Source organism: Macaca mulatta, chromosome 11, assembly GCF_049350105.2.
Source record: "Macaca mulatta isolate MMU2019108-1 chromosome 11, T2T-MMU8v2.0, whole genome shotgun sequence".
NCBI classification, from domain to species: domain Eukaryota; kingdom Metazoa; phylum Chordata; class Mammalia; order Primates; family Cercopithecidae; genus Macaca; species Macaca mulatta.
Window position 1 is genome coordinate 31,520,375 of NC_133416.1, and position 23,957 is coordinate 31,544,331.

Consider the following 23,957-nt stretch of genomic DNA (forward strand, 5'->3'; position numbering starts at 1 on the left):
GAGCACCTGCAGTCTCAGCTACTGGGGAGGCTGATGTTGGAGGGCCCCCTGAGCCCAGGATTTCAAGGCTCCAGTGAGCTGGGATCACACCACTGTACTCCAGCCTGGGCAACAGAATAAAACACTGTCTTTAAAAATAAATACATACATAAATAAGTTTTATTTAAAACTTTAATATTCAATAATTTAATTTGCAGTTTGGCCTTTGATTTAAATATGTAGCTTAAATTTATTATTTAAAACATTAAAAATCTGTATTTTTCCAAATTTTGTATTGAATTTAGTCCACATTTTTGGGAAAATAATTTCAAACTTTATCCCTTCTTAAATATCACTTTATTCTTTAATCCTTTATGCCATTTACTTTAAATAGAATACAAATAATGATGTTATCTTGGCTTCAATAATAAAATTAGTGATTTGTTGAAATGTAGGCAAGAAAAATCCATTTCTTAGAATAAATAAGAAATAATTTGTGAATTATGTATCTCTTTATTTTGTTATTCACCCAAACACTGCCAGCCCATCAAATTAACATTCACATACACACAGTAATAATTAAATTCAGTCATCCTGAAACCTTGGCAACTTTAGCCATATAAACATCATGGCTTTACACATATATTTTAATTTTGTCATTTAAATATATATTTGTCAAGGTAGAAGGGTGGAACATATTTTATATAGTAGTTTGTTAGCTTGTGTTGTGGCTGTTAAAACATCTAGACTAGGCATAAGCCTTGCTAGCAGATATAGACAAACCATCGGAATAAAGTCAAAATGTACTGGGTTGTGATTCCAACACGTGGAGAAGCTTTTTCTACTGGTAGATGATATTCTTGTTTACAATGTGGACACAGGGAACATTGCTGATTTAAGGCTTCACAGAGATGCAAAATATGTACATATTTATTTGTTCTTTGGAGTATAGGCACTCTCATACTCTTTTATCCAGTGACATAGAAGGGAGATTTCTCCTGTGGCTCCATAACCTAATTCTAGTTACTATAACAAGATCCTTCTCCTAGAAACAAAAAGAATTTTTTTTATCTGGGTAGAATGAAATAAGAGCCACCAATCTTCTTTCTAGAGAATTCTATAGTCTGTTTTCTTGATGTTCATTTCTAGAACTCATGCATTTTTTAACCATCATTGATTTCATTTACATCTTCTTCATATCTGTTACCTCTCCAGCAGCATTCTATTTTTTTAATTAATAAGCTTCATTTTTAGAGTAATTTTAGGTTCACAGCAAATTGAGCAGAAAGTACAGAGTTCATGTGTACTCACTGTCCCCAATGCACTTAGTTTATTTATCACCATAACGCACCAGATAAATTGAGCAGAAAGTACAGAGAGTTCTCGTATACTCACTGTTCCCACCCACAAACTTTCCAGCTGTCAACATCCTGTACCGAAGTGGTACATGTCTTATAATCAATGAACCTACATTGATTCATTGTTATTACTCGAAGTCCATAGTTTGCATCAGAGCTCGCTCTTGGTGTTGTAACTTCTGTGGGTTTTGATGAATGTATAATGGCATGTAGCCACCATGGTAGTATTTTACAGCCCTAAAAATCCTCTTTGCTCTGTCTATTCATTGCCCCCCAAAACCGCCTGCCGCCCAGATCCTGGCAACCACTAATCTTTTTACTATCTCCAACTTTTTTACCTTTCCCAGAATGTCATATAGCTGGAATCATACAGTTCATAATCTTTTCTGATTGGCTTATTTTACTTAGTAATATGCATTTAAGTTTCCTTCATATCTTCTCATAGCTCATTCCTTCTTATCAGCTGTTCTCCTGTTCTACTGTATAACAGTGTTCTACTGTCTGATGTAGTTTGAGTACCACAGCTTATGTATATACTCACCTACTGAAGGACATGTTGATTTCTTCCAAGTTTGGGCAATTATGAATAGGCTGCAGGTTTTTGAGTAAACATAAGTTTTAAATTTGTTTAGGGAAATAGCACAGAGTGTGATTGCTAGGTCATACAGTAAGAGTGTGTTTAGTCTTATAAGAAAATGCCAAACAGTCTTCCACAGTGGCTGTATCATTTTGCATTCCCATCTACAGTGAATAAGATTACCTGTTGCTACACATCCTCACCAGAATTTAGTGTTGTCAGGATTTCTGATTTTGGATTTAGACCATTCGAATAGGTGCATAGTAATTTTTTGATTGTCATTTTAATTTGAAATTCTTTAATAGTATATCCTGTCAAACATGTTTTCATATGCTTACTTGATATTTGTATATATTCTTTGATGAAGTGTCTGTTCAGGTCTTTGGACCATGTTTTAATTGGGTTGTTCATTTTCTTAGAATTAAGTTCTAAGAATTCTTTTTATATTTTGGATAACAGTCCTTTATCAGATGTGTCTTTTCTAAATATTTTCTCTTGGCCTAAAACTTGTTTTCTCACTCTCTTGACGTTAACTTTGGCAAAGCAGAAATTTTTAATTTTAATAAAGTCCAGCTTATCATTATTTCTTTCAGCAATCACATTTTCAGTGTGGTACCTAAAAAGTTATCACCATACTCAAGATCATCTAGGTTTTCTCCTACATTATCTTTTGGGAGATTTATAGTCTTGCACTTTACAAGTAGTTCTGTAATTCATTTTGAGTTAATTTTTGTGAAAGTGTAGAGAGTGTGTCTAGATTTGTTTTTTGTTTTCTTTTGTTTTTGCATGTGTATGTCCAGCTGTTCCAGCACCATTTGTTGAAAAAATTGCCTCTGCTTTATCATATTGCCTTTGCTGCTTTGTCAAAGATTAGTTTGATATATTTATAATGGTCTATTTCTGGGCTTTCTATTCTGTTCCATTGATCTAGTTGTCTTTTCTTTCATCAGTACCACACCTTCTTGATTACTGTAGCTTTATAGTAAGTCTTGAAGTTGAGTAGTCTCACTCTTCCAATTTTGTTTTTCTTTAGAATTGAGTTGGCTATTCTGAGTCATTTGCCTTTTCATATAAACTTCAGTGTGTCAATATCCACAAGGTAACTTTCTGGAACTTTTATTTGGATTGCATTGAATCTATACATCGAATTGGAAAAAAATGACTTCTTGACAAATTAAGTTTCCTATCCATGAACATAGAATATCTCTGTTGATTTAGTTCTTCTTTGATTTCTTTTATAGAGTTTTATAATTTTCCTCATATAGATCTTGTATATAATTTGTTAGACATTTACCTAAGTATTTATTTTTTGGTGAGGGGGAGAATTGCTATTGTAAATGTCACTGTGTTTTTAAATTCCACTTGTTCATTGGTGGTATATAGAAAAGTGACAGACTTTTGGCTATTAACTATGTATGCTGCAACCTTGTTATAATTGCTTATTAGTTCCAGAAGATCTTTTAATAGATTCTTTTGAATTTTTTACACAATCATGCCATCTGATTGAACAGTTTTATTTCTTCCTTCCCTATCTGTGCACCTTTTATTTTCTTATTTTATTGTATTGGATAGGATTTCCAGTATGATGTTCAAAAGAAATGGTGAGACGAGACATCTTTGCCTTGTTCTGATCTTAGAGGGAATGTGCCAAGTATCTCATCATTAAGTATGATGTTAGCTGTAGGATTTTTGATAGCTATTCTTTATCAATTTGAGGAAGATCTCTTTTATACTTAGTTTTATGTGAATTTTTATCATAAACAGGTATTGGGTTTCATCAGATGCTTTTTCTGCATCTATTGATATAATCATATGATTGTTCTTCTTTAGCCTTTTGATATGATGAATTGCATTAATTGATTTTCAAATGTTGAATCAGTCTTGTGTACCTGGAGTAAATCCTACTTGGTCACGATGTACAATTATTTTTATATATTGTGGAATTTGACTTGCTAATATTTTGTTGAAAACTTGTGCATCCATGTTCATGAGAAGTATTGGTCTGTAGTTCTCTTTTCTTGTAATGCCTTTGTCTGGTTTTGGCATTAGGATAATGCTGGCCTCATAGAATAAGTTAGGAAGTATTCATGTTGCTTCTGTCATCTGAAAGAGACTTTTGAGAATGGATACAATTTCTTCATTAACTGTTTGGTAGAATTCCCTGGTGAACCAATTTGGACCTGGTTCTTCTTGTTTGGGAAGGTTATTAATTATCAATTCATTTTCATTAATAGATGGGACTTATCAGATTGTATTTTTTATTTGAATTTTGGGAAATTTTGTCTTTCAAGGAATTGATCCAAGATTATGAAATTTATGGGCATAGAGTTGTTTATAATATTCCTTTATTATCCTTTTAATGTCCACAAGATCTGTAATTATAACACCTTTTTCTTTGTCAATATAAATAATTTGTAACTGCGCTCTTCTTTTCTTAGCCTGGTTAGCGGTATATCAGTTTTCAAAAGACAACTTTTAGTTTTGTTGATTTTGTCTATTAATTTCCTGTTTTAATTTTATTAATTTCTGCTCTAATTTTTATTCTTTTATTCTTCTGCTTATTTTGAATTTAATTTTCTCTTCTTTTTCTGGTTTCCTAATCTAGAAGCTTATATTCGGGATTTTAGATCTTTCTTCTTTTCTAAAATATGCATTCAATGCCATAAATTTGCCTATAAGCACTGATTTTGCTGCATGCCACAAATTTTGCCCAGTTGTATTTTTATTCATTTAGTTCAAAATAATTTTAAATTTCTCTTCAGGTTTCGTCTTTGAGCCATGTGTTATTTAGAAGTGTGTTGTTTAACATCCGAGTATCTTGGCAGGCATTTTCCAGCTATCTTTCTATCATTCATTTCTAGTTTAATTCTACTATGGTCAGAGAGTCCTCCATTTCTCCTTGCAGTTCTATCAGTTTTTGCCTAATGTGTTTTTACGCTATGTTGTTAGGCACAAGCATGTTAAGAATTGTCATGTCTTTTTGTAGTAGTGACATTATTATTATTATCTAATATCCCTCTCTATTCCTGATTAACTTTCCTTGATCTGAAGTCTGCTTTATCTGAAAGTAATAAAACTAACACCTTTTCTTTTGATTAGTGTTTGCATGGTATATATTTCTCCATCCCTTTGACTTATATATGTTTTTATATTTAAAATGGATTTCTTATAGACAACATATATTTGGGTTTTTGTTTGATATGCCCTGGCAATCTCTTTTAATTGATACATTTAGACCACTGATGTTTAAGATTATTATTAATATAGCTGCATATTGATATATCATATTCGTTACTGTTTTGTACTTGTTACCCTTGTTCTTTATTCCTATTTTTGTCTTCTACACTTTTTCCGCCTTTTTTGGTTTTAATCGAGCATTTTATATGATTCTATTTTCTCTCCCTTATTAGTATGTCAATTATGCCTCCTGAGAAATAATAAATGTATATATTGGTCTGTTTACAGTCCCTGGCACAGAGCTCCAAAAACCCTTATAATTTCCTGAGCAATAGAGATGCTAGGATAATTTCTTTTTTTCTAATGTTTGGTCTCTGCCAAGTTCCTGAGATGGAGTTTCTAATATGTACGTAGGGGTGCTAGGAGAATTTTTTGTTCTAATATTTGGTATTTGACCTTGGTTCCTGACATAAAGCTCCTAAACCCTCTATAATATCCTGAGTAATTGAAGCATAGGACACGGAGCTCCTAAATCCTTTTGAAGCTCTTGGGTGACAGGAGCACCTTTTGTTTTAATGAGGTAATTCTTGGTGGGCTCCTGGATGGGTGCTGGTCACTAGGAAGACCAAACCATGATTAGCTTGGAGCTTTCAGCTTCATTCTCCATACCCCAGTGAGGAGAGAGAGGCCAGACATGGAATTAAAAATCAATCGTGCCTATGTGATGAAACTCCTATAAAAATCCCTGAACTATGAGGTTCAGAGAGCCTCTGGGTTGCCAGACACATCTATGAGCTGGAGGGTGATGCATCCCAACTGCATGGAGATAGGAGCTCCCTCCTGCAGTGGGACCCTTCCAGATCTCTCACTATGCATCCCTTCATCTGGCTGTTCATCTATATCTTTGATTAAATCCTCTATTAGTAAAACCAGCAAACATAAACAAAGTGAAAGTGTTTCCCCTAGTTCTATGAGCTTCCCTAACAAATTAATTGAACCAGAGGAGAGTTCCTGGGAACTCCCAATTTATAGCCAGTCGGTGAGCAGTATAGGTGACAACCTACTATTAGCATCTGCTGTCTAATGTGGGAGTGGGGGGCAGTATGTGGCACAGAAACTTTATGGGCTATGACTCTAACTCCAGGGAGATCGTGTCAGAATTGAATTGAATTATAGGACACCCAGTTGGTGTCTGCTGGAGAGTTGCTTGGTGTATGGGGAATATCCCGCTCACATCTGGTATTAGAAGGATTGTGCTCATTGTGTGAACACAGAAAAAGCACTAGGTTTTTTCCTATCTTTATATTCCCTTTTTACTTTTTTTGGTGATTGCCCTAGAGTTTACAGCATATGCTTACAACTAATCCAAATCCACTTTCAAATATCACTATACTATTTCACAGGTATTGTAAGTACCTTATAGTAACAAAATATTCTCTATTCCTCTCTTCCATCCTTATATCATTGCTGTCATTTGTTTCGTGTACACAGAAGCACACACAAGCATATATAGGCATATAAATTGAATACATGATTGCTATTATTTTAAACACATTGTTATCTGTTAGATCAATTAAGAATAGGAAAATGAAAGGTTTTGTTTTATTTTCACTTAATTCATTCACCTATGCTCTTCCTTTCTTCATGTAGATGTGAGTTTCTGATCCATATCATTTTCCTTCTCTCTGAAGAACTTCGTTTAACATTCCCTTCAAGGCAGTTCTACTGGAAACAAATCCCTCATTTTTTTGTTTGTCTGAGAAAGTCTATTTTTCCTTCCTTTTTAGAAGGATTATATCACAGGGCACAGGATTTGAAGTTGGTGTGTTTTTTCTTTCAGCGCTTTAAGTAAGAGAGGATTTTTTCCTTAATATTTACTAGGAGGATATGAAAGCAGTCCTTAAGGTAAAACTCACAAAATTGTGTTTGTGGGGGTGTCTTCTCCCTGGAACTTTTAGCTCTTACACTTGCCAATATCAAGCCTCCAGCAATTCAACAGTTACGGTTTGGGTTTTCCTACCCTGACAGTGGTTCCCACACAGGTTTCTGCTCTGGTAAGTTGTGATTCTGTGTATCTGCCCATTTGTCTCTCCAATTTTAGGGGCAGCAATTTGCCCTCTGACCTCACTTCTCTGACATATCTAAGAAAAGTGATTGATGTTTCAGTTTGTTCAGCTATATACTGGTTAGGATGAAGTGGTGCCTCCCAACATACTTTTTAATTAAAATTTTTAATATAATTTTGCATATGTGCATAAACACAACTATATGATACCTCGATTTATGTTTCAGTCTTTTTCTGTCTTTGTTCTTCCTTGCCTGCTAGTCCTCTCTCACTCCTCCACCCCCATGCATTAGTGCCTCTTTTCCACCAACCAAAATAATGTTAATAATCGAGTATGTATCCTTCCGTTTTTCTCTATGTTTTTATAGACCTATATTTCTTTTGTTTTGTTTCTTTGTTTGTTTTTGAGATGGAGTGTCGCTCTGTTGCCCAGGCTGGAGTGCAGTGGCGCGATCTCGACTCACTGCAAGCTCCGCCTCCTGGGTTCACACCATTCTCCTGCCTCAGCCTCCTGAGTAGCTGGGATTACAGGCGCCCGCCACCACGCCCAGCTTATATTTTTGTATTTTCAGTAGAGACAGGGTTTCACCGTGTTAGCCAGGATGGTCTCGATCTCCTGACCTCGTGATCCTCCCGTCTTGGCCTCCCAAAATGCTGGGATAGACCTATATTTCTATGTATACATAAACATATTGAAAGTTTTTTGACAATGCTTTAAAGGCAACAAGGTCATATTATAAATGTCTTTCACATTATTACTTTCTTCACAAGCTAAACCTCATGGAAATTAGTGCAATCCAACTGACAAAGTTATAATTCATTCATTTTAAGGTCTGCATAATAGGCAATAGAGAGAATATGCCTTTAGTTAATTCAGTGGTAACCATGTTGTATTCTCAGTATGGATTCTCCTAATGTTCTCAAGAGCATTCACAAAAGACCTTTGATGTTTATGACCCAAGGTTTAAAAAACCTCCAACTTAAGGGTGCACCACACACGGGATCAGGAAACCTGGGTTTAGTCTTTACCTGTTATGCTTTTATAATTGTCAGAAAACAAAGTGTGTAACTTTCAAAGATCTGTATTATCTCTATAGGGGAAAAGAAAGACAAGAAAAAAATCTGTAAAAATCCATAACTACCTGCTTCACAAAATGGCCAATGAAAAATAATTTTCCTTATGCAAAAAACTCCTCAATAAAGCACAAAGTAAGACTCTGCTGTACTCCTAATGCTACTATCCCCCCATCTAACTAAGTGACTACAGCAGGCAGAATTCTAAGATTTCCGCACTCTAATTTGTATGTCCTGTCTAATCCCTTCTTGATGGGGGGTGACACTGTGAATATGATAGATTGCACTACTGTGATCATATGTTATATGATGACAGTAAAGGCTCCAAATCAGCTAATTTTGAGTTAATTAAAAGGAAGATCATCCTAGGTAGGCCTCATTTAATTGGGTGTCAGCTCTTAAACAGGGAAGGTCAGAGATTTAAAGAGAAAAAGTGAGAATTTCTTCTGCTGGCTTTAAAGAAGCAAGCAACCACATCGTGAGATAGCACATGGTTAGCATCTGAGGATGGTCTCTGAGAGCTGGAAGAAACTTCTGGCCAACAGCCAGCAAGGAAATGAGGACATCAGCCTTAAAGTTGCAAGGAACTAAATGCTGCCAACAACCAATGAAGAGCCTGGAAAAAGAGCCTGAGTCACAAAAGAGATCACACAACCTTGGACTGACATTGTGATTTCCACTTTGTAAGCAAAGAAACCAGTTGTGCCATGTCCAGACAGCTGACCAACAGAACTTTGAGATAATTAAAGGAAATTGTTATAAAACACTAGGTTTGTGGTAGGTGATTAGAGAACAACAGAAGACTAATGTTATGATCTTACACGAGATATATAACATATAATCTCCAGCACTATAAAGAAAAATAGTAGGTCCAAAGCATGAGCTTTCTAGTTTAGGATAGCATATTTTTAGAATTCTACTCTAGATCAAATTCAAAGTTCTGTTTCAATTAACAGAACCAGTACTTATTTAAAAAAAAAAAAATAGCACTGGGGGTGCGGTGCAGTGGCGCACACCTCTAATCCCAGCACTTTGGGAGGCCGAGGTGGGAGGATCACAAGGTCAGGAGTTCGAGACCAACCTGGCCAACACGGTGAAACCCCATCTCTGCTAAAAATGCAAAAATTAGCCTGACTTGATGGTGGGCTCCTGTAATCCCAGCTACTTGGGAGACTGAGGCAAGAGAATCACTTGAACCTGGGAGGTGGAGGTTACAGTGTGCTGAGATCGCACCACTGCATTCCAGCCTGAGCAACAGAGCAAGACTCCATCTTAAAAAAAAAATAAAATAAAATAAAAAAATAACACTGGGGAAGGATAGCATTCCTTTGTATCACTAGATTCACAGTTTCTTTTAGGGTGTCATTAGAATGATCTGACATATTATTTGAGGTATGGCATGTTTTGTAGGCATTTTGCATCTTAAATGAGAACCTCCAGGCAGATTTACAAAGAAATATTTGTTTAATGGGGTTGAATGAGCCATAGTGAGGGAGAGAGAACACTGAAAGTAAAAGACAGTAATTATCATAGTCTACTTCTCAACATTGACCACAAGCAACATTGTATTGTGCTTTTTTGTTTTTTGTTTTTTGTTTTTAGATGGAGTCTCACTTTGTCGTCCAGGCTAGGGTGCAGTGGTGGGATCTCAGCTCATTGCAGCCTCCTCTTCCCGGGTTCAAGTGATTCTCCTGCCTGAGCCTCCCGAGTAGCTGGTACTACAGGCATGTGCCACCATGCCCGGCTGATTTTGTGTATTTTTAGTAGAAATGGGGTTTCACCATGTTAGCCAGGAAGGTCTCGATCTCCTGACCTCCTGATCCACCTGACTCGGCCTCCCAAAGTGCTGGGATTATAGGCATGAGCCACTGCACCCTGCCTGTTTGTTTTGAGACAGAGTCTAATTCTGTCGCCCAGGATGGAGTGCAGTGGTGTTATCTTGGCTCACTGCAACCTCTGTCTCTTGGGTTCAAGCTATTCTCCTGCCTCAGCCTCCTGAGTAGCTGGGATTACATGCGCAGGCTGCCACGCCCAGCTAATGTTTGGTATTTTAGTAGAGACAGGGTTTCACTGTGTTGCCCAGGCTGAGTTCAAACTCCTGAACTCAGACAATCAGCCCACCTCAGCCTCCCAAAGTGCTGGGATTACAGGCGTGAGCCACCACACTCAGCCAGCAACATTGTTTTTGAGATAACCAACCTTTGGACTTTAATCAAACCAATGTGAAACTGAAATCATATTCATGGGAGTTGCATGCACACCTTGTGTGAGGGTCCAGAACAATAGATCTCATTGAAAAAGATCAGCACTTGTTGCAGTTTTAGCTGCATTTGGGCCTGTTGGAGAGTTTGGTTTTGAAGATGATAAAATCTTTAGCATGTCCTTTGCTCATCCCTTCAAAAGTGGCTAAGAATGTTAAGAGAATGCTATCAAAATACCTACTTGAAATGGTATGAAACCATATATCACTCTTCTAGAAAAAAAAAAAAAGTAAATACATGAAATTCCATCCACGACAAATTTGCTGTAGGACTGCTATAACAAACTGGTGCAAGATTTTTTCTCCTTAGCTCAGGTAGGTCTGGGCTCTTTTCTCATGACCAGGAAAAATTAGGCATGTGGACACTTGAAGGGTGAGTGGAGTACAATTTATTAAGTGAAAGGAAAGCTCTCAGCAAAAAAAGGGATCTTGAAAACAGGTTCCCAGTTGCCTCCTTCACAGTTGAATGTAAGGGCTTTTATATGCAAGTTGATGGAATTGGATTACTTATTTGTATAAGACGCAAATTCCTGTTGGCTCCACCCTATTCCCCCAGTGTGCATGTGGGCATGTTTAGGCAAGCCCCCTATGCAAGTTCCCTTATCTGCACAAAACGTGGGTTGGAGGTTCTCCGGGGACCCTTCCCTTACTGTCTGCCTAAAGCAAGCTAGCTAACTCCTTTCATTCCCCCGGTCAGGAGTGGAAACGCAGGTTGCTGTTGGGGTAAGTGGATGATGACTGCTCTTAACTGCTTCCTGCAGACAGGGGGCGTTGCTTTTGAAAAGCGGCAGTTAGGACTCCTCCTGAGGTCTGTTTAAGGGCCTCCGGAAGAATGGTACATCTGTGCGTGGTTCCATTTGCATCACCATTTGAAGTTTAATGGCCTCTAAGAAAGAAGAATCAATTTAGGTTATTAGAAGACATGTATGAAAATGAAACAAAGGTGGGTAAGAGCAGCTCAAAAATCTCTAGGCTGTCAACACAACCCTATAAGTAGTGACTACAGTTATGCCTGCTAAGATTTCGGTATGTGGAGCGTGGCTCTGGTTAGCTCCCTTGATCTTATTTTCCCAACAAAGAAACCTTCTGGTTATGGGCACCGTATTTACTCATACCACCTGGCAGGATTTGCAGGGTAATTGCCGGGAACTAGAATACTGATCCAGATTTTTACATTACCCATCTCTTTTGTTTTTTCTGAGTTGCAGCCAGAGATTACTGGTTGATTCACAGGAATAAGCAGAGTTAGTCTAAAATGTAGGCAGAAACTTAAAAAAAAAAAGAGATTAGAATTTAATGACAAGTGTATGATAAGTTTTGAAACGTCAGTTTTCTCTCTCCAGTCCTCATTTTTGTCTAAAACAAATCATGATAGGACTGAGTTTTTTGCAAAATAAACTTTAGTCTTATGCTTGACCTGGTTATTTGCATAAAGTGTAGCAAGAATAATTATTTTTCACATAGGCTTTTAAATTGGCTTTGATGAAACTCTGTTTCACAGGAAATTTCAGATAAGATCTTTTAAAGCTGAGCTTAGCAAAGGGTTTGTACGCTCAAATACCTATAAGTTAGGTAAATTCCTCTCTTCTTAAGGTGGCAAAAACATGGGGCTCCTGGGCTTGGTAGAAAGTAACATTCTTGGCTGGGCACAATGGCTCACACCTGTAATTTCAGCACTTTGGAAGGCCACGGCAGGCAGATCATGAGGTCAGGACACCAAGACCATCCTGGCTAACATGGTGAAACTTTGTTTCTACTCAAAATACAAAAAATTAGCCGGGCACAGTGGTGGGCGCCTGTAGTCCCAGCTACTCAGGAGGCTGAGGCAGAAGAATGGCATGAACCCGGCAGGTGGAGTTTGCAGTGAGCCAAGATCACCCCACCGCACTCCAGCCTGGGCAACAGAGCAAGACTCCATCTCAAAAAAAAAAAAAAAAAAAAAGAAAGAGAAAGTGACATTCTTTACTCACCACAGGTTAGGAACCCTGTACATGGGTTGTGTAAACAAAGTATAAGGCCAATTTTCCCAAGGGGCTTTTATTGACGCTACAAGTCAAACTTGATTCCTTAAAGGGAAGCATATCCTTCCAGCCAAAGCCTTGGTAAAACAACCAGTTTCTCCAATTGTGTCCTGTTGCAAAAGAAAATTGATTCCTATTGCACTAGTGCACATAAGTATATTGTCATAAGCTAAGAATACTCACAAATAGTTTTCAAATTCTGGAGAAGCCAGGCAGAGAGAAACAAATATGCTCCAAATTTTATTCACAGGTGCATATTTTACTCAATTATTAAAGACTGTAAATAGCTCAAAATAAGTTTCCTTGATTCTGAGTAACAAAACAAGGATCAGCAAGGATTTAAGCACAAAGGTTAAAAAGATTACTTCAGTTTTCTGTTAGTTCAGTCCATTCTGTTAACTCTTGTTCTCTTTGATACTCATCAACATTTCAGCTCTTCAGAAGTCCTGTACATTTTTCCTTTGTTCTAATATTATAATATCCAGAGATATCAGAAACCTACATTTAACAGCACCAGTCAAAATCCTATAGCTGATTATAAACCATCTTTTAAAAAGGATTAAGGCAAGACAACAATTATCTGTGAATGACAAAATATCCAGGGTAGAGTCAAAAACACAATTGACAAAGAAATGTGGTTATTTCTGTGGTTTACAATAACTTGATATAATAATCTTAATTATGATTGATAGCATATACTCAGACATTATAATTTTTAAAATCCCATACAACTTTGGAACATATATTAATATTATTCACTGAAATATAACCTGAAGAAGATTAAACATTATTTTGGCAATCCCATGTAACTAAACATATGAAAATAATCCTGTTTACCTTTCTTTTGAATACTCCAAGGGCCATCTGTAGCATCCAAAAGCTAGAGGTTAGGAAAGACAATTTTTGAAGCTGAAGTTTGATTTTAGGAAGTCTGTTAAATGTGTTAAAGGTTCAAAACACTTGATATTATGAAATAGAATTCCAGATTACTATAGATTATTTATTTAGCCAAAATGATGACTCAAAAATTTTTAAACAGGCAAAACCTTTTCATTATCCTTTACTATTATGTGAAAATCTTGTTCAAGGGAGAAAGCTGAATTTTACTCTTGCATTAGTGTACTATTAATATCAACTCCATTTAAAAATGAAACCTTATAGATAATTCTATTCAGTCTTAACCAATTTGACCATGAGATGAAATTCTTGTAAACCTTTTATAACCCTCTACAAATTTTTGTTAAAGAGTAGGTCAGTGCCTCAAGAAAACCTCGTCATGCTTTTATTTCAATGCTTAATTTACAGAAAAACTAAATAATCCCCTTTTGAAGTTAGTCAGTATGTTACACATAGAGCTTCTTTTATAAGATTATTTTTACAAACCTTTCCCCACTTATTTAAACCTTCAGTTTTATCTTATTTAATTCAAAACAATCCTTTAACCCTAGGCAAAAACTTACATTCCCATGTCTTCTTATCTTTTACTAAAAACATATTTTACTTTCTTTATACACATTGCATGTAAATCTATTTTCAGTCATCTCAATTACATGTTATAACAGCAATTCTTCGTAATTTTTAATTTTAGTGTAAAACCTGGTTATTTAAATTATGTACTAGGCACAGATAAGGTCTGACTCTTTCCAGTATAGTTAAGGGCGTGGTTAATTCCACATGTCCTCAGCCTTACCAAATTGTAAAGCAGGCAGGTCAAAAAGTTCTCAAATAACAAAGAAGTAGTTTATAACCTTAAAACATTTAGCAAACCTAGTATCTAACCCACATAATTTAGACCACTTGTTTACATTCTGAAGACATTTGTATTTTACCAATTATCTTTAAAATTGTTTTTATTTATCAAACATTAAAGTCACATGAACTAAGAGGCATTACAGCTTTTATTTTTCCTTCAAAAATATTTGATCTCAGCACTTGTTTTTCTTTAGGCCAATTAGAGCTCTTTTTAAATAAATATCACACACATAACACATATATAATTACACAGACAGACAGGAGAAGATACAGTAATTGTAAGATTTTTCATTTGCCAATCTCCCAGTTGGATTATTGGCCTCAGGGTGGAACCCTTCAAAAGCACCGCTAGGAGAGCATACAGTTTCTAGGGCCTAATAAACAGGCATAGCCAGAAGACAAAAACAGATTTTTGAGAGGGATCCATCAACTTTCAATTCCTGGGGTTCTGTAAAGAAAACAGAGGTTTCTTGCAAAAATGGGGTCTGCGGCACCTTCTCTGTTTTTACCACCAAGTCCCATGCCCTCAGATGTTATCTTAGGGCCTCTCCTGCATGCATAAAGAGTGGCAAGACAAAATGGAGAAAAATAATTCAGTTGACAGAAAAAAAAACACCAAAAAACCACTTTTTCAGAAAAACAAGATCCAGAAAGAGAAAAACATAAAGGCCTTTAAAATATACCTATAGCCTGGATATCCACTTTCAATTAAGCTGAGCACTCTTTAAGAAAATCCTGTTAAATTCCTTAGTACCCAACTTTAGCCATGCCAGGTAGCCAGTATTTCTAACTTTTGAACTTTACCAAAAGTGAAACAGGTGAAAATAGCAAGCCTCAATTAAGGTTATGGCTTAACCATGAGTGTGCAAGGTATTTTCAAAGAGGTGGTAAGCAATTTCTACAAAATCTAAAATCTTTAAAGGTAGCTAGAGAAAGAATGATTCAACAAAGGAAGCCAGAAGTTGTTCATGGACAGGAAAAGAATCAGCAAATGGCAAAAGTCACACAGATATTAACCAGAAAGTATCCATCCCCTAAGCCAGGATTGAACCTGGGCTGCCATTGTAAAATGGCAAAGGCCAAAAGAAAGTACTCCCATGTGGTTACAAGGTCAAGCTCTCAAGGATGTGAAACAAGATGGAGACCTGCAGCAAAGCTCGTTACCGACCAGTTTGCTGGGCTGGCTTGAACAGCAGGCTTTTTGGGGTCCTAGGCCTGCTTTCTATCCTAAGGCATTCCTTCTTATAACAAAACCATACAGAAAGACACATGCAAAGCTCACCAGATTGGGTGCAGCCCAAGACTGGCCTCATAAATCCTTTCTTCAAATAATCAAAATGTTACAGAGGATGTAAATAGTGACATTTACCATTTATCTTACCAGTTTGTACAGGGAGAGGTCGGCCAAAAGTCTGACTGGTAAGAACTTTTACTTTTTTGCCAGCATATCAGCCTTCTGGGTTCCCCTCCTCCAAGATCCATTTTAAGCCAAGCAGTTTAAGGTTTGAGGAAATTTATTTTTCCCAGTTTGGGGGATGCATCTGAGGGGAGCGTCCTGTGTTACAGGGACACAATTACCCATCTGCGAAGAGAGGACAGAGGAGGAAAAAGGAAAAAGAAAGAGTTATATATATTTTTTTTTTCAAAGGAGTCCCAGTGATTCAGGAGGTATTCAAGACTCCTGATAGATTGAACACTATTGGTTACCCATCTAGAAAGAGGCAGAACAAGGCATCTCTTGTTCTTTTTTCTTTCTAGGAAATATCCAGGGTATGTGAGGGAGAGAGAGAAGAGGCCCCCCTTCCTTCTTCCATCCTCATATCTCCAAGTCCCAGCAACCTCAACAAGGTGCCGCCCATGGGTGCCAGTGTGGCTTTTCCCTCATGTTAACAGGGAGGCCTAGGTGGTGATAATTATCTGCATTTACCCACATGCTGCCTCCTCCCTGTTTTTGGTAAGCTTTGAGTTCCCTGGAACACATTTATGCCATGGATACTAGCATGACCTCCATCCATGAAATGAAAGGGGGCCTAATTGGCAGGAATTCATCATGCTAAGGAAAAGCTGTGGAGCTGGGTCCCCCTCAAACAAGGTAGATAAAAGGCTGTCTTGTGTGTAGAGGTCTGGGCCTAATAAGATGTTGTCCAAAAGGAAAAGAAACCTAACTCCTGACATGGTGGATAAAAAGGGGAAAATAAAATAGCTTAAGTGTAGGGTGGGGAAGATGCTTTGAGGTGGGGGGGAAGGAAAAAAAAAGAAACATCTTGCTTTATGCAAATAGGTTCCTCTAACAGGGTGAAAAACTCTTAATCATTGAACCCTCTTCTTGGCTCAACCAGGGGAGGAAAGATTTCATGGACGTGTGGCGGGAGGGGACAGTGAATGGGAAATGCTGGCCAACTCTCCGGCCAGCTGCGTGGGGACCCTGACCCCTGAGACTGCCTTGGGATCCAAGTAGCAGCCAGGGCTCATTCTTGCCTTGCCTGGCCATTGGACATAGCATGCACATGTGGCGGACTTGGCCATGTGCCCCAGCAGGGGGAGTGGGGGGGTCAGGGAGTCATTGCTTGCCCATGAGTCCCCCACACACACCTGTAATCATTGAGGTGGGGTGTGGAATGCCTCTAAGAACAAACAGAAATCGCATTGTTTTGAATTGCGTATCTGATGACTGGGCCAAAGGCTCACTCTACCTAGTGATATCTGTGCAGTGTGTAATAATACCCTTAACATTACAAAAGAAGAGATAGGCGCCATGACAACCCCCCACCAAAAAGAAGGAAAATGCCATAGAAAAGATTGGATTGGAATGAGGCCGACGTTCCCAGCCCCAAGAATGATGGAGGGGTGGTGTTGGGTTCCTCTCCAGCATCCTGTCCACTGTAGCTGCGCCATTCATTCTTAATCGGCTCACCAGAGGTTCGGTGCTGCATCTGCCTTCAGAAAAATTCTGAGGACAAGAAGGCACAGAAGAGAAAGAGAAGGGTTTGGGAGGGTCTTCATTTACTCTTCCTCCAGGTATCCCAGGCGAGCCCCCAAACTGATGCAGGATTTTTTTGTCCTTAGCTCAGCTAGATCTGGGTTCTGGTCTCACAACCAGGAAAAATTAGGCATGCAGCCACTCGAAGAGTGAGTGGTGTAGAATTTATTAAGTAAAAGGAAAGCTCTAAGCTAAGAGGGTGTCCTGAAAGTGGGTTCCTGGTTGCCCCCTTCACAGTTGAATACAAGGGTTTTACATACAAGCTGATAAGGCTAGGTTCCCTAATGATAAAAGGCACAAACTCCTGGCGGCTCCACCCCATTCTTCCAGTGCGCATGTGGGCCCTTAGTCCTCTGAAGGCATGTTTAGGTAAGTCATCTGTGCAAGTTCCCTTATCTGCACAAAACATGGGTTGGAGGTTCTCTGGGGACCCTTCCCTTACTGTCTGCCTAAAGCAAGCTGGCTAACTCCTTTCAAAGTTGATATCAATTGGGTGGCTTGAACACCAGAAATGTATTCTCTCATAATTTTGGAGGTTAGCAAACTGAAATTAAGATGAGGCCATGCTCCCTGTAAGGGTTCCAGGGGAGAATCCTTCTTTGCCCCTTCCAGCTGCTGGTGGTTGTTGGCATTTCTTGGCTTCTCTGGCTTCCACGTGGGTCCAGTTTCTCTCCGCCTTATATTCACATCACCTTCTCCAGTGTGTATCTCAAATCTCCCTCTGTTTTTATTATATGAGTATATTTGCCGTTGAGTTTAGGGCTCACCTGGATAACCCAGGATGATCTCATCTCAACATATTTAACTTAGTTACATATAGAGTCTTTTTTTTTCAAATAAAGTCACATTCACAGGTTCTGGGGATTTGCCTTAGGACATATCTTTTGGGGCCCCTATTCAACCCACTACATTGCCTCTTTTTGTTATTATCTGTTATGGGTGGAACTGTGTTCTCCATCCCCGCCAGTTTTGCATATTGAAGTCCTAAGCCCCAGTACTCTAGAATGTGAGCTTATTGGGAAATAGAGTGGTTGCAAATTTAATTAGTAAAGTTAAAATGAGGCCATTAAGGTGAGGTCTAAATCATATATGACTGGTATCTTTATAAAAAGGAGAAATTTTGACACAGACATGAACACAGGGAGAATGCCATATGAAGATTATAGTAGAGACGGGTCATGTTTCTACAAACCAACAAGAAACCACTGGAAGTAGGTAAGAATCGTGGAAGATTCTCTCTCAAAGCCCTCATAAGGCACCAACCCTGCAGACATCTTGATCTTCGACTTCTAGCCTCCAGAATTGTGAAATAATATATTTCTATAGTTTAATCCACCCAGTTTATGTGCATCCTTATGATAGACTTAGCAAACTAATACATTCTACATATATGAATAGCATTTTAAATGGTGATGATCAATTGTGGTGCTGTAATCTATAATTAAAGTTATATTTTATCTATGAACATTCCACTGAAAGTGTTTTTAATTTCCTACTTTATAAACAACTCAGTAATAAATATGCAACTATGTACATGCGACATTTCTCTTTTATGGATTATCTCCTTTGAATACATTCTAAGACATGGGAATCTGGGTCCAGAACAAGAAACAATTTCGGTACTGAACACCTTGGGAATGTGTTGCTGAACTGCTTTCCAACAAAAGCGTGGTTACAATTTACCTTCCATCTGCTATCTGATAAGTGATTTCTATATGTTTTCACCAGCTTTTGACATTATCATTTCAAGTGCTGTCACACACATTTTGAAGATACATTCAAATTTATTCTTGAGGAGGGAGGGGTAACGCAAAATACTATAAATTTGGTTGTAACTTTTTTTCTGTCTTTTGCATTCAGGCAGTCACCAGAGGAAATTAGTCAGTGTCTTTAGGTTACACTTTGGTTAACACATTTAATTAAACAGCCCAGTAGTAGAGAATTCAAGATGGGTGTTATTAATTTCATGAAATCGCTCCTTAATTCTAACTTTCATAAGTCAAATTTTATTTCTTTAATTGCATGTCGATTGTTATAACGAGGAGAATCAGAACAGCTTATAGGACAATATTTCTTTTTTATTTTCCTTAACACACCATATTTATTTGGAAATTTACCTCCTCCATTGTCCAGGGAATTAGGATGGGCGTTGGCCGTTTTTCAGCACTTCCTGGTTGAGGCCAAGGGCTCCACTCACGTGCCTGTCCATCCCTCTACAAGGCTTGCCTGGCAGCTGCAGTTTTTCCGTTTAAAATTTAACAATGATCAAATCCCCCAAAAAGCTACCAGGCTAAAAAATGAAACATCTTTATTTATCTTTTAAATCCGGAAAAGTGCTGCTGAGCACAGCTGGCTCGCTGCTGTTCCTGCAGCCCCCATCTCTGATCCTTTCTAGTCTCCTACCCACCCCCACCCCACCATAGGCGGGCAGAGCCGGATTTCTGCCCTTCAAACCCCGAGTGTGAGGAAACCTCGCCTGAAGTCCTCGCATCACCCTGCACCCTCACGCCCTTGAGTTTTAAAAAGCCACTGCGTTCGTGGGTCACTGCAGGGCGCCTCCGCAGTGTCTTTAGCAGATACAAGCGCATCCCTCCCACGGGATGTGCAGTGTAGTCAAGCTGAGTAAACTGGGATTTTTGGCTGCCTTTTCCGCTAGGGTGGGTGGGGAAAGGTGTGTCCCCCAAGCGTTCAGTTCAGACTAGAACCTTTGAATCTCTCTCTCTCCTCAGTATCTCCCTCCAGCCCCTACCCCGCCACCTTTCACAGTGTGGGAGTTCTCCCTCCCCACACCAGAGAGGGGCGCCTTTCTAGCTTCCTTGTCCCCTTGCCCACTGATTAAAAAATTGAGAAAAAAACCCACCCCCAAACCCAAAACAAAACAAAAGCCCCAAACAAACAAACAAACAACCCACTCAAACCAGAACCACCCCCCGCCCTCCCCGCAGCCACACAAATGCGGGAATCATAGCCAGTGGATCCGCTGGTGCTGAATGAATGGAAGCGCGGGGCGGGCCTGCGCGCGCGGCCGCCCTGCCCACGATGCTATCTCCCCGCGGCCTGTAGGGCCCTCGCTGGCCCCTCGCCCACCTCCCGCCCCGGGCTGAGGCTGCCGCGGGTTCCGCGCCCAACGCCGAGGCAGCGGCGGCGACGGGTAAGGTCGGAGGGAGGGTGGTTTCCTCCCGCCCCACACCCAGTCTCCGAGCCGGATATATAGAGTGTCACGTTTGGGAGCAGAAAGACCGGAGCTGTTTCCTTGTGGCGGGAGCGCTTCCCGTAGCCTCGGGGAAGGAGCAGGATTTAGAGGACCACTAGTTGAACCCCATCCTCGTGCTGGAGGAACAGGTATTCCAGGGTCCCCAGCCCTGGCGCTCGCAGAGCCCACGCGCTCCGAAGGCAGACCGGACTGGGGGTGGCCCAGGAGGGAGGGCTTGGCTGGGTTCGCAGGGCGGAGCGGTTCCCGGCAGGACCTCGAGGAGGGTGGGTGTGAGGCGGGTGGGAGGGGAGAAGCATTTGCGGAGGCTCTGCTCCCGAAGCTGCCCCCGGCAGCACCCCCGTCGTCACCGGCCGTTTAGGCGCGTTTGGCGTCGGCGGAGCCCGCCAAGGTGGGGCGCGCGGGGGTTGCAAAGGGCAGCGAGCCGGGAAGGATCCGGGAAGGTTAATGTGGGGGGCCGCGCCGTGGGGACTGGGGACCGAGGGAGAGAGGAGCGAGGCCGGGTCCCGCCCAGGCCTCCTGGGCCCTTGGGGCTATTCCTGGAGAGAGAGCGCAAATGCCGGGGCCACGTGTGAAACGGCAGCGCTCCTAGGTCCCCTCCCGGCGCCCGGGACCGCCAGGGCTCCCAGCCCAGGTCCCCGGAGCAGGTCCTCGCCAGCCCCCAGCCCCACCTCAAGCTGCGCGCGTCCCTACCCTTCCACTTGACCCTTGCCGGGGTCGCGGCTGACGTGTGCTGGGGCGGCTGGTGAGGTCAGGGCGGGATTTGCCCCCGTAGGAAGTTTTAGACACCTTCCTGTGGTCTGGGCATCCTGCGGGTGTACAGGGGAGCAGGTGCCAGAAGACTCCAACTGGAGTAGATGGCTTGCGGGAAGGCTGCTTAACACTCCCAGCAAGTAGAATTACCCGCGGGGCAGTCTCAGTCTATTAAAACAATTCATGCCCAACCTTATCCTAGAAACCAGAGGAAGGCGTCACACCTGCCAGCGGTGGGCACCTTTTCTTCCACGGATGAGTTATGTGGTGTGAGCAACCAAGGTTATCGCTGGATCTGCAAGAGTTTGGCCACTCGTTGAATCATGTAGAGTGCCCCCATTATGTGACGAGCAAGGACAGAGTACGGTCAGAAAAATGACCAGGAAACTCAGGTGGATGGTGCTTTTCTGTTTGCTAGGTCGAGAGAAGTTTGACACTGTGCAAATGGAAATTTGAGAATTACCCCCTTGGTTTCAATTACTCATCTCTCTATATTCCCATTTATATGAACTGGAGATTTGACTGACAGGTGTATTTAGTCCAAAATTTATAAAGCGGTGCAAGGGACTAAATAAAAACTTAAGGCAGCCACGTAAACTGCAAGAGCAGGCGTTTCCGCAGAAGGGATATTTGTGTGTGAGACTTCTAGGAGATGGGCATGAGGTCTTTACCAGGCTGATTCGTGTGTCAATATTCCATCAGTAGTATTTCTCAGGATCCACGTCTTTACAGTACTCTTTTCCTAATTCTGAGGGCAGCTTTTGCACCTGCTGTATTAACAAATTCCTCACTTACTCCTGTTTCTAACATTGGGTTATAATTATCTATAAAATAGATGTAAATCACCATGAGTTGGTAAATCGTACTGCTATTAGAGAAATTAAAGTAAATGAAAATATCCTTTCCTTAAAGGAGGCTAAAATGTGACATCCAATTACAGAGGAAGATGGAGAGGTTGAAAATAAATAAAATGGCTTATATTAGGGTATCACTTTGGGGTTTATAAAGCATATGATCATCTTGACCATCTCACCATCTGCTTTCCTATCTCCTGAAGAAGCATTCTTGAGTGCATTTGTTTCTGGCAACATCTCATCAGCGTTAAGAATTCCTTGATTTTGCATTAATTTCCATGCACTCATGAAAACTTACTTATTCACAAATACAGCTTTGTGAAGGATCATGCATAGTGACCACCAGCATGCTTGTCCGTACCAATATATTCTGACATTGTGGGTTCTGTTGGAACATGTATTACCTTTGAAGAGGGTAACAGACCAATTTGAGAATCTGATGAAAGCTATGGAATATTAAAGACAAATACATACATATTAACACAAAATTTTCCATCTCCTGACAATTTCAGGAGTTCATGGCCTCCTTGATGCCCAACCTCCTATATTCTAGATGTCTAGAGACTCCAGGCAGGGCCAGCTTCATGGAAATGCAAAACTGCAGCTGCACAGGGCCTTGCGCTTGGAAGGGCCCTGCATTTGGTAAGGTTCTGCTATCACTGTCTGCTGGCTTAATAATTTTCAAACAAGAGGCTGTGAATGTTCATTTTGAAGTGTGTCCTACCAATTATATCCTGACCCCAGGCTGACAAACTTGGTCTAAAACTAACCAAATAACAGTGTTGTCTTAACAGCAATCCCACTTTTACGGTAAGTTCTCCAGTATAAACCTGAAATTTATCTGCTGCTCACTTAGGTGCCCTTGGACATGTCATTCAGCCTTCCTATATTTCAGTTTCCTCATTGACAAAATAAAAACAACAGATGACACTTTCTACTTTCTTTATTTTCAAGGTTGTATTATCTCTAAGTAAAAATAGATAATAATTGTAAAAAAAAAGTCTACTGATTTTGAATAGTTCTTTTCTAAAAATTATGCTGTTGTTGAAGGGTTAAACTTTGCCCTCCATTTTTCAGAAGTAGCTTGAGGAAGGTTGGTTAAGTACATTAAAAAGATTGTAGAACTTTTCTGACCCTTATAGTTCGGTGGAAAATAAAACAAAAAGTAGCCAAGTATTCAGTATGTTAAATACTCCTGAAATATTATTTGGACAAAATTGGAATTTTCAACTAAAGGTGCAGAATAACTTCTTGGATACCAAAGGTAGTTACTGAATTAAATTAATGTTTGAGTCTAATTCATCCAAAAATCGAACCGTGAGAAACTGAGCCAATGACTGAAAATTTTTGAGGGGCTAATCCTTTTCGTTTCATTTAATTTAAAAAATCTGTAAGTTCAAAAGTTTGGTCAAGTCATCCTTTAAAATATCCTAGGAAATGCCAAATCAATTTAAAATACACCTGGTCTCTTGCCAAGCACACCTAGTGACCTTTTGTAACTCTGGTGCCTCTTAAAGAGGAACTGAGAAAACAGGTAAGTCCTCTGTCCCCAGACTCCTCCCTTAACTACTCTGTGACCTCAAAACTTATCTTTACTCCAGCTGTCTGTGTTAGCATGACGCCAATACACTCAGAACCACAGAGGAATAAAATAGTGTGAAAGGGAATTGATCAAACTCCTATATTAAGGTCTTCTAATGGGGGCACTAGAACGGATGAATGGAGATTCGTTCTTCGTGCAATTACTCTGTGCAGGTGCATGCAGTGTGCTTTAGGATACAGAGTAACAGGTCCTGTATTCAGTAAACTTATGACATCATTAGCAGGACAAATATGTCAATGTAAGGTATTAATTTAAAATAACAAATAAGTAGTTACAAGGCAACAGAAGATTTG

The 23,957-nt window shown here is 39.8% G+C and overlaps 1 protein-coding gene and 1 long non-coding RNA gene across 3 annotated transcripts in view; one reads left to right on the plus strand and one right to left on the minus strand.

Moving 5' to 3' along the window:
• Positions 1 to 12,740: 12,740 nt before the first annotated feature.
• On the minus strand, positions 12,741 to 22,245 carry LOC144332690 (uncharacterized). The gene is made up of 2 exons (XR_013400661.1): positions 21,148 to 22,245; positions 12,741 to 15,845 (listed from the first exon to the last, which is right to left on the minus strand). It is a non-coding gene; the product is annotated as an uncharacterized LOC144332690 (long non-coding RNA).
• FAR2 (fatty acyl-CoA reductase 2) overlaps positions 20,205 to 23,957 on the plus strand; it is a 185,825-nt gene continuing 182,072 nt past the window's right edge. The window contains exon 1 of one of the 2 annotated variants that reach the window (XM_077952828.1): positions 20,205 to 20,394. The gene's annotated coding sequence lies outside the window, so the exon portion shown is untranslated. Of the gene's footprint in view, positions 20,395 to 20,447; positions 20,586 to 23,957 lie in introns of those variants that run through there. The other variant, XM_015151153.3, reaches the window with a different exon arrangement.